General features: G+C 43.8%; 1 pseudogene; it reads left to right on the forward strand.

Annotated features, from left to right (window-relative positions):
* Nucleotides 1–2,283: 2,283 nt before the first annotated feature.
* LOC115852025 (large ribosomal subunit protein uL23 pseudogene) lies at nucleotides 2,284–2,697 on the forward strand (annotated as a pseudogene).
* Nucleotides 2,698–9,882: the final 7,185 nt, after the last annotated feature.

Here is a 9,882-nt window from a genome sequence, read left to right on the forward strand (position 1 = left end):
GTTCATTAACTTGATTATGGTTTCACAGATGTGTACATGTTAAAACTTATGACATTATATACTTTAAACATGTACAGTGTATATTACATCTCAATTACTTCAATAAAACTGCTTAGGGAATTCCCTGGTGGTCCACTGGTTAGGACTCCGAGTTACCACTGCAGGTGGCGCAGGCTCGATCCCTGGTGGGGGAACTAAGGTCCCACATGCCTCGTGGCAAAGACAAAAAAAAAAAAAAAAAAAAAGGAGTAGAAAGATCAGAGAATAGATAGAGTTTTCCAAAATAAATGGAGTACTTACTTAAAAAATAATAGCCAATATTTATTGAACATTTTTAAATGCCAAACACTATGCTAGTTAAGAGTTACTACTTCCTTTCATTCCCGGTAACTTTATGAGGGAGGTACTATTGTTTCCATTAAGTAGTTCACTCAGATTACACAAGCCAGTGAGATGCTAAGCCAGCATGTGAACCCTGGACCATTTGACTTCACTACCCACAATCATAACCACTTGATAACATGATTCCAGGAGGCCTTCAAGGAATTTAAAGTCCAGGGGAGACAGAGACACCACCCCTCCCCAACTACAAGAGAATAACTGAAGGGGAAAGAAAGAGAAATTTTAGTAAAGCTGAAACTAATCTCTTGCAAGGTTCCAAACCAGACCATTGGCACTGCATGGGTAAGGCTCTAGATACAGAGTCATGGTGCTTCTACAGGGCCACTGGAGAAGAAAGGGGCTGGCAAAAGATGGGAAGCCTCTATGTAGACCAAAGGAGATTGGACTGTGCACACTCGGTGCAGGCAGTCCCACCAGGCAGGGCTCCCCCAGTTTCTGCCCAAGTTAAAGACAGTCAGAAGCAACTGGGCAGACATTGCCTTATCCCACTTCAGGGATAAAGGGATAAAAAAATTTTCTGTTTTGTTTGTTTTTTATTAATTTTTACTGGAGTATAGTTGCTTCACAATGTTGTGTTAGTTTCTACTGTACAGCAAAATGAATCAGCTATACATATACATATATACCCTCTTTTTTGGATTTCCTTCCCATTTAGTTCACCACAGTGCATTAGAGTTCCCTGTGCTATACACAGTATGTTCTCATTAGTTGTCTATTTTATACATAGTATCAATAGTGTATATGTGTCAATCCCAATCTCCCAATTCCTCCCACCACCACCCCCACCAAGAGAGGTTTTTAATTGAAAGACCTAAGATTCAGAACTTCGGGTGAGTCCTTTCACTGCTCAGTATTCCTACTTCCTCATCTCTAAGATGGGAAAGTTGAACTAGGTGTTGCTGTGGTTCCTTCTAGGTCTCACATGCTCTGTCCCAGCCTGTTATTATGGTTTTCCCAAAGAGTATGAAGGCTCTGATGGCCATCCATGCAGTGTTTAGTAAGGTGACTTGACGTCTCTCAGCAGCTCTGCTGATTACAGGAAAATGTACTGCGATTACAAAGCAGCATCATTAAATGACTAAAAAGGAAAATCATTAACTTCAGATGCCTTTATATTATTAGTTACTTTTCTGATTACCAAAGTAACAGAGGTGAATTATAGACATTTAAGAAAATTCAGACTGTGAGGAAAGAGTTAACACAGCAGGTCTGGTTGCCTACTCCCTACCTGTCTTCAAGGACCCATGATTAACCCTTGGCCAACCGCTGGGAATGTGGGCTTAGAGTGTTCTTTTTGTTAGTGATTGATGGGTTTCTTATACACACCTGGAGCAATGGACTGTGTCATACCTGCTTGTCAGGTTGCTTTGCACAAACATCAAAATCTACGACCTGCACCTGGTTTCATTATTAAGGTCGTGAGTTTCGGTTGTCATGGTTGGTTGCATAACAGGATATACCTATGTGACCAGCTCCCCATAAAAGCTTTAGACTCTGAGACTCAAACAGCTTCTATGCGCAAAGACATTTCACACGTGTTCATAGTCAACAGTAAGAGAAAGAGTACTCCTGTGTGACCTCCGAGAAGGAAGGACATCGGAAGCCTGTTTTGAACCTCTCTGGATGCCATTAATGCATGTCTTTCTCCTGCTGCTTTTACTCTGTACCTTTGTTATCATAAATCCCAGTGAGTATATAACCTGCTATTGGGTCTCGTGGATCCCTCTGATGAATCACTGGAGGAAACACAAATATATCTATGTATATATTTATGTATATATTTAAAAATAACTACGTATATAGATATATTTAAAACCCAAATCCCTCCACCTAGATATAGCCATCTGGCTAACTTTAAAAACAGGTTTTGACTGCACGAAGATGGCACGTAAGGCGAAGAAGGAAGCCCCTGTCCCTCCCAAAGCTGAAGCCAGAGCAAAAGCTTTGAAGGCCAAGAAAGCAGTGTTGAAAGGCATCCACAGCCACGAAAAAACGATCCGGACGTCACCTACCTTCCGATGGCCCAAAACACCGAGGCTCAGGAGGCAGCCCAAATATCCTCGGAAGGGCGCCCCTAGGAGAAACAAGCTTGACCACTACGCCATCGTCAAGTTCCCCCTGACCACTGAGTCAGCCATGAAGAAAATAGAAGACAGCAACACACTGGTGTTCATTGTGGACGTCGAGGCCAACAAGCACCAGATTAAACAGGCTGTGAAGGAGCTCTATGACATTGACGTGGCTAAGGTCAACACCCTGATCAGGCCTGATGGAGAGAAGAAGGCATATGTTTAACTGGGTCCTGACTATGATGCTTTGGATACTGCCAACAAAATTGGGATCATCTAAACTGAGGTCAGCTGGCTAATTCTAAATACCAAAGTTTTCCCTATAAAAAAAAAAACAACAAAAAAAAAACAGGTTTTGACCTACTAAATCATCGTGTGAAAGTCCTTCTAAATTGTCAGAAGGCAAACAAAACTGCTAACTGATGATAAGCTGTATTGTGGCGTGAAGATTAAATTTTATGGAAGCCCCATATTAAGACTTAAAAGAATAATTTTGCTGTTTTAAATAATTACCAAGATTTATTGTACTTTGCTTTGGTGACATAATAATGGCTTAGTCCATTAAATTGGAATCCAACTTTTAAGCTTGATTGGGTTCTGATGGGAAGAAACAGGACACTCTATAAGAAATTGCTTTATAATATCCCCCAGGAACAGGTAGTGAAAAGCTGAGACTGCCTGTACATGAGAGTTTGGAGAGACAAGGGGGGGGAGGTGAGCAAGATTAACTCCCGTGCCATGGACCCATCACTCTTTAAATCCCCTTCTTTGACAACTTCCCTCAATAATCTTAATAATAATAACTAACATTTACTGAGTACTTACTCTGAGCCAGACACTATTCTACGCACATGTTTTGTCTTAATCTTCATAATAGCCTATTCAGTAAATATTACTATTTTCTCTTTTATACAAATGAAGAAACCAAGGCTAAATATAATTGAGTAGCTAGTTCATGAAGCTAGTACGTGAACTTAAACCTGAACTGAGAAAGTCACCTGCTATATACTTTGTGTCTCTTTACATTCAATATATTCAAATGAGATGTCACTGATATAAAATGGAATTCGGACTAGGTTTTGCATCAGTCAGGGTTCTCCATGGAAACAGAACCAACAGGAGATATATATATACACACACACACACACACACATATATAATATACACACACACATACATACAGTTGAAACGCTTGAACAATGCAGGTTTGAACTGCGTGGGTCCACTTTTACCTGATATTTTTCAATAGTAAATACTACAGTACTACACGGTCTGTGGTTGGTTGAATCCGTGGATGTGGAGGAACTATGGATACGAGGGCTGACTATATACTGGATTAAAGTGCACACTGTTGAAGGGTCAACTGTATACACACACACACACACACACACACACACACAGTTTTACCTTAAGGAATTGGCTCACATGATTGTGAGGACTGACAAGTCTGGAATTTGTAGAGCAGGCTGGCAACCTGGAAATTCAGGGAAGAGTTGATGTTGTAGTATTGAATTCAAAATCTGCAGGCTGGAAACACAGAGTTCCTATGTTGCGGCCTTGAAGGAGAAATTATTTGGGAAACCTCAGTTTTTGCTCTTAAGGATAAGGCCCAGCCACATTCGGAGAGTAAAAAAAGGACTGATTTAAATGTTAACCACACACAAAACTAACCATCATAGTTGTGATCTTTCGTTTTTGAAGAGGAAAGGAAGGGTGGATCCCCAAATGTGATTTATCCAAGACTAACCCCAAGATGAACCTGCTCCCAAATGAACGACCAGCCCCGTGTCACAAGCCCCTCACCCTAGCCACAGCCGTGCAAGTGTGGCCTTGGCCAGAAGAGGGCACTGCCATCTACTTGTGTGACTATCTGCTTGGGAACCAATAGGGTGGAAGAGGTTTTGACACGACTTTCAATTAATTATTAATTTTGACAGCCCCTGAGTTAGCATAGTACAACCTTTGGGAGAATAAATGGCTGTGAACTTTTAGCGTCACTGTGAGACCAAACACCTCCCTGACATTACTCAAACCTGACATTCAATAATGCAAGAGGGTGTGGAATGCTCGTGTCCTTTGGCTCTCCTGGTGCCTTAAAACTGGCCCAGCTGGGCAGAGTCAAACCAAACAGATTTTCCAGATCAGGACAACTCGGGGTGATGCAGAGGAAACAAAGAAGTTGGGCACTTGGGGACTGAGAGGAAAAACTGGGAGGACCCCTGGGGCTCCAGGCAGGTGAGGAATCTTCTGGTAACATACAGAGGAGGACAGGCTTGGGAGGTTACTCTATGTGTCTGGGTTTGAGAGAATAATATTACAGGCCCCTCTGGCAATACCACTCTGTCTAGCAGAGCAGTTAATCTAATCTCTGGATTCTTCATTGGAAACGGAAATTCACACCAGTATAGTTGTTCTTTAGTTCTCATTAATAATTAAAAGTCTCCCTCCCCTGCTTCCATGTTAATGACAGCTTCCATTCATGCAGCTTGAGACTTTGCAGAGGGCTTTCCCACCCACAGCAAGGAATAGAGCAGGTACTGATTATTTCCAGTTTACAGTTGAGGAAACACGGAGAGTGAGTGGTTTACTCTGGCTCCCCTGTAATCCAAGCCTGGGAGGTGACCAGAGGTCTGGGGCCTGATCTTAGCCCTGTGCTCTGTCCCCTATCAATACTACATTCCTGGGCTTCCCTGGTGGTGCAGTGGTTAAGAATCCGCCTGCCAATGCATGGGACACAGGTTCGAGCCCTGGTCTGGGAAGATCCCAAATGCCGTGGAGCAACTAAGCCCGTGCGCCACAACTACTGAGCCTGTGCTCTAGAGCCCGCGAGCCACAACTACTGAAGCCCATGTGCCACAACTACTGAAACCCACACACCTAGAGCCCCTGCTCCACAACAAGAGAAGCCACCGCAATGAGAAGCCCGTGTACTGCAGCAAAGAGTAGCCCCCGCTTGCCACAACTAGAGAAAGCCCACATGCAGCAATGAAGACCCAATGCAGCCAAAAATAAATAAATTTATTTTTTTAAAAAAACCCACTACATTCCTAACTCTTGCCACTGCTGTTTCCAAGGTCTGTTAAAAGCTGAATGTAGGGCTTGCCTGGTGGCGCAGCGGTTGAGAGTCCACCTGCCGATGCAGGGGACACGGGTTCGCGCCCTGGTCTGGGAGGATCCCACATGCCATGGAGCGGCTGGGCCCGTGAGCCATGGCCGCTGAGCCTGCGCGTCCGGAGCCTGTGCTCCGCTCGCAACGGGAGAGGCCACAACAATGAGAGGCCCGCGTACCGCAAAAAAAAAAAAAGCTGAATGTATGCAAACCCTGTGACTCAGCAATTCCACCTGTAGGAATGTATACAGCAGAAGTGGGTGCCCACAGGCACCAAAAGGTATGTGCAAAACTGTTCATAGCAACATAATGTGCAATAGCCCCAAATGAAAACCAACCCCAAATCCCACCAACATAGAATGGATAAATTGACTGTGGTATACTTCTATCATGAATTCCATGTGGTAATGAGAATAATGAACAGAATCTATGCAAAATGTGAATAAATTTCACAAATATATATAAAGTTCAAAACAGTCAAAATTAATATAAAGTGTTGAAAGGTTAGTGGTTATACCTCAAAGGACTAGTAAATGGGAGGGGGGGGATACAGGGGTCTACTGGGGTGCCAATAATGTTCTACTCCTTGACCTAGGTAGGAGTTATGTGGGTGACATAGGTGTGTTCACTTTGCACAAATTCACTAAGCTGTATGTTTATAATTCATGCACTTTTCTGCATGTAAGTTACACTTCAATGAAAAGCTTTAAAATCCTGATTTGTCTAAATAAATTACTTTTGCATGAGCAACTTTAGTACTGCTCAAACGTAGCTCATCCCTGATTAAAGCAGACTTGCTTGTTGCTCCGCTCTGACAGTGACCACACCACCATTCCCCAGAGAGTTCCCAAAGGGTTGAGAGAGCAGGTCAACATCTGCCTTTGCAGTTGTGCGTGCAAGAATACATTTCAGGAGGCTGCCACATGGGAAGTTCAGCCCCTGCCTCCACTGCTACAAACATATGTGCATTCTGTGTGTCCAGAAAGTAAAAAAGAAGGAAACACGCAAGCAGGATAAGCCAAACACAGCAAACATCTCCCCCAAATGGCAAAGCTCCCCGGCCTGTCCCATTTTTAACAGCCAATGACACTAGCACTATCTTGCAGGAAAAACAAGAACTCTAACCCCAGCACCCTAAAGACGCAGATGGCACCTCTAGACAAGAGACCCAAAGCACAGGGCAGCAAACTGAAGCTGTTCAGACTTCCATGGTAGGGCCCGGTGAAGTCATAAATGGAACCAGATTTCCTGTTTCCCAGAGTACAGCCTGCTTCTCATTAGCCCTTACTGCTTCTTACAGGGCCAGGGGGCTTGAAAATCTTAAAGGACAAAAGTACAACAACACGTTAGATCAAGGACTGGCTATCTCCATCCATGGGCCAAGGACGTTTAGTCTAGGGCCACACACACACACACACACACACACACACACACACCATACTCCCTGGCTCCCTCTGCTGCTTTGGAGAGCTTCTAACACCACTTCAGCTCCTTGTATCTCCTATGTCAGTTCCCAGGGGCAAAAGAGTGAGGATCTTGAAAACCACTTGGATAGGCAGCCACTTTCAGACTTTCTCCAACTGGATTGCATTTGGAAAAGCTGGCCTTCTTTTCTTCCCTCCCAACGGTCAGAGGGACACTAGCCATACTTTTTGCACCTTTGCATGATGTGGTGGTGTTGCCAGAACTCTGGAAGCTGGGCCATAAGGTATTCTCGACCACAACAGCAGAAAAATAGGACGAAAGCAGAGGTCAGGACTGAGCCTGCTCGAGCTCTTCCAAAGCCTAAGTGAGTACTGGCCGTAGTGGAGACACCCTAGGGTATGCATAGCTGAAGCCCAACACCAGGAGTCAGGTAGATGGCACAACAACACGCACACAAATGAGTTCACTGCAGCACTGTCGTCAAAGAGAAAAATGAGAAGCAAGTGAAGCATCCAACAACAAAATGTGTTACATTATATGATCTCATTATATACAATGGATTATCATGCAGCCATGAAAAAGAATCAGACAGCTCTATACTAACTAACACAGAAAGTGGTCTACACTTTAAAGTTAAATGGTAAAGGCAAGTTGGCGATAACTACATATAGCATGATTCCATTTATATATTTTAAAAATCCTGTATGCATACACATACAATCTCACACACGCTAGCACTGTTAAATGATCTAGAAGGATACACACTTATCAGGTTACCTCTGGGGAAGGGAATGGAAGTAGGAGGTGAGGGGGAATCTTTCCAAATTTGCCATTTTTTGTTTCTATAGTATTTGTTTATGCTGTACCAGTAGCTCTATAGTAATTTAAAAAGCAATCTAAAAAACCAAGGCTATGGGAACGGGGTATGGAGGAGGCACATCTGATGGGGGTGGTCAGCACAGCCAGAGGCTTCTGTGGGTCAGGACCAAGGGCTGGGAAGTAGATTCACCCAGAATTTTGGGAGAGGCTCCAAGCTCTTGGTTAGGCATAACAGATTTTTCTCCTGTTTTCCCTCTTTGGGATCATGTGCTCTTGGTTCTCTTTGGGTCACTTCCAACCCAAGGCAGCTGGAGGAGAAGAGCCCCTCTCTAGTAAGGCCCAGGGAGGATGGCTGGGGCCCATTTGGCCTGAGGCCTTCAGAGGAAACCTCCTTTTCTCCTTGGTGCACATTTCCTTGGGGTTCTTTTCCTGGGCCTTCGCCACCCCTGGACAAGATCTCCAAGGGCTGAAGAAAAGGGCCCCCAGCACTGGGCCAACCTTTAGTCAAGCCTACTGTTGTTCTCTTGGGGAGGTTTTTTAAAAAATATAAGCCTCAAATATAGATATACACATTGAAATATAGAATAAATGCTTTGTTATGTTAGCAAATGACCGACGCTGGGTAAAATGGAAATTTTCACCCATTCTGGAACGAGTGTAAATTGGTTAAAAGCCTTTCAAAAAGCAACTGGACAATATCAAGAGTCTAAAATATTTTCAGGAACTTCCCTGGTAGCGCAGTGATTAAGAATCCACCTGCCAATGCAGGGGACACGGGTTCGAGCCCTGGTCCGGGAAGATCTGACATGCCGCGGAGCAACTAAGCTCATGCGCCACAACTACTGAAGCCTGTGTGCCATAGAGCCCTCAAGCTGCAACTACTGAAGCCTGCACACCTAGAGTCCGTGCTCCACAGCAAGAGAAGCCACTGCAGAGAAAGAGTAGCCCCCGGTCCCCACAACTAGAGAAAGCCCGTGCACAGCAACAAAGACCCAGTGCAGCCAAAAAATAAATAAATAAAATAAAATATTTGCATACTATTTTATCCAGTAATAAAGCTTCTGGAATTTCTCCTAATGAAATACATAATGCCTCAAATAGGAAAACTTATGTGAAGATTGCTCTCATTGTTTCCTTTTATTATAGCTAAAAATTGGAAACAAACTAAATGTGCAACAAACAGCAGGTGACTGGTTAAATATGTGTGCTCGGGACTTCCCTGGTGGTCCAGTGGTAAAGAATTCGGCTTCCAACGCAGGGGATATGGGTTCGATCCGTGGTCGGGGAACTAAGATCCCACATGCCACGGGGTAACTAAGCGTGCGCGCCACAACTACTGAGCTTGCGCGCCTCAACTAGAGCCCGTGTGCTGCAAACTACAGAGCCTGCGCGCTCTGGAACCTGCGTGCCACAACTAGAGAAGAGAAAGCCCGCACGCCAAAACTAGAGAGAAGCTCGTGCGCTGAAATGAAAGATCCTGAATGCCACAACGAAGATCCCGCGTGCCGCAACAAAGACCCGACACAAATAAATAAATACATACATACATACATTGGATTATGGTTTTTTTTTAAAAAAAAAATATGTGTGCTCCATGGAACATTGCACAAAAATTAAAATTATAAAGAAAATTTGTAATAATAAGTTCAAATGTACTAGTGATGGCCTTGTAGCGCTTTTTTTATACAAAAGTAATTTTGTACTTATATAAAAGCTCATTTCATAAGAAAGAATAAACATGTTCAGGCCTCATCCTAGTCTAATTAAATCAGAAGCTCAGGAAGCGGGGCCTAGACATCAGAATTTTTTTATGTTTCCCCAGGTGACTCTAATTGAAGCCAAGGGTGACAGAGAACCATTGGCTTTAGATCAAAGTGAGACCGCCCACTTTAGTTGTGGCCCAGTCCAGCTCAACTGGATGGAGTTCTACATGGGGTACTGAATGGCCTATGTTCCCCTGGCCTTGTCTCCAAATATAATGACTAGTGGGTTGGGTGGTGGCCCCCCCCAGTAGGAGGCTAATCATAAATTTGAGATTAGGGCCAGATAGCTTTACAC

The sequence above is a fragment of the Globicephala melas genome, chromosome 2 (genome assembly GCF_963455315.2).
Source record: "Globicephala melas chromosome 2, mGloMel1.2, whole genome shotgun sequence".
NCBI classification, from domain to species: Eukaryota; Metazoa; Chordata; class Mammalia; order Artiodactyla; family Delphinidae; genus Globicephala; species Globicephala melas.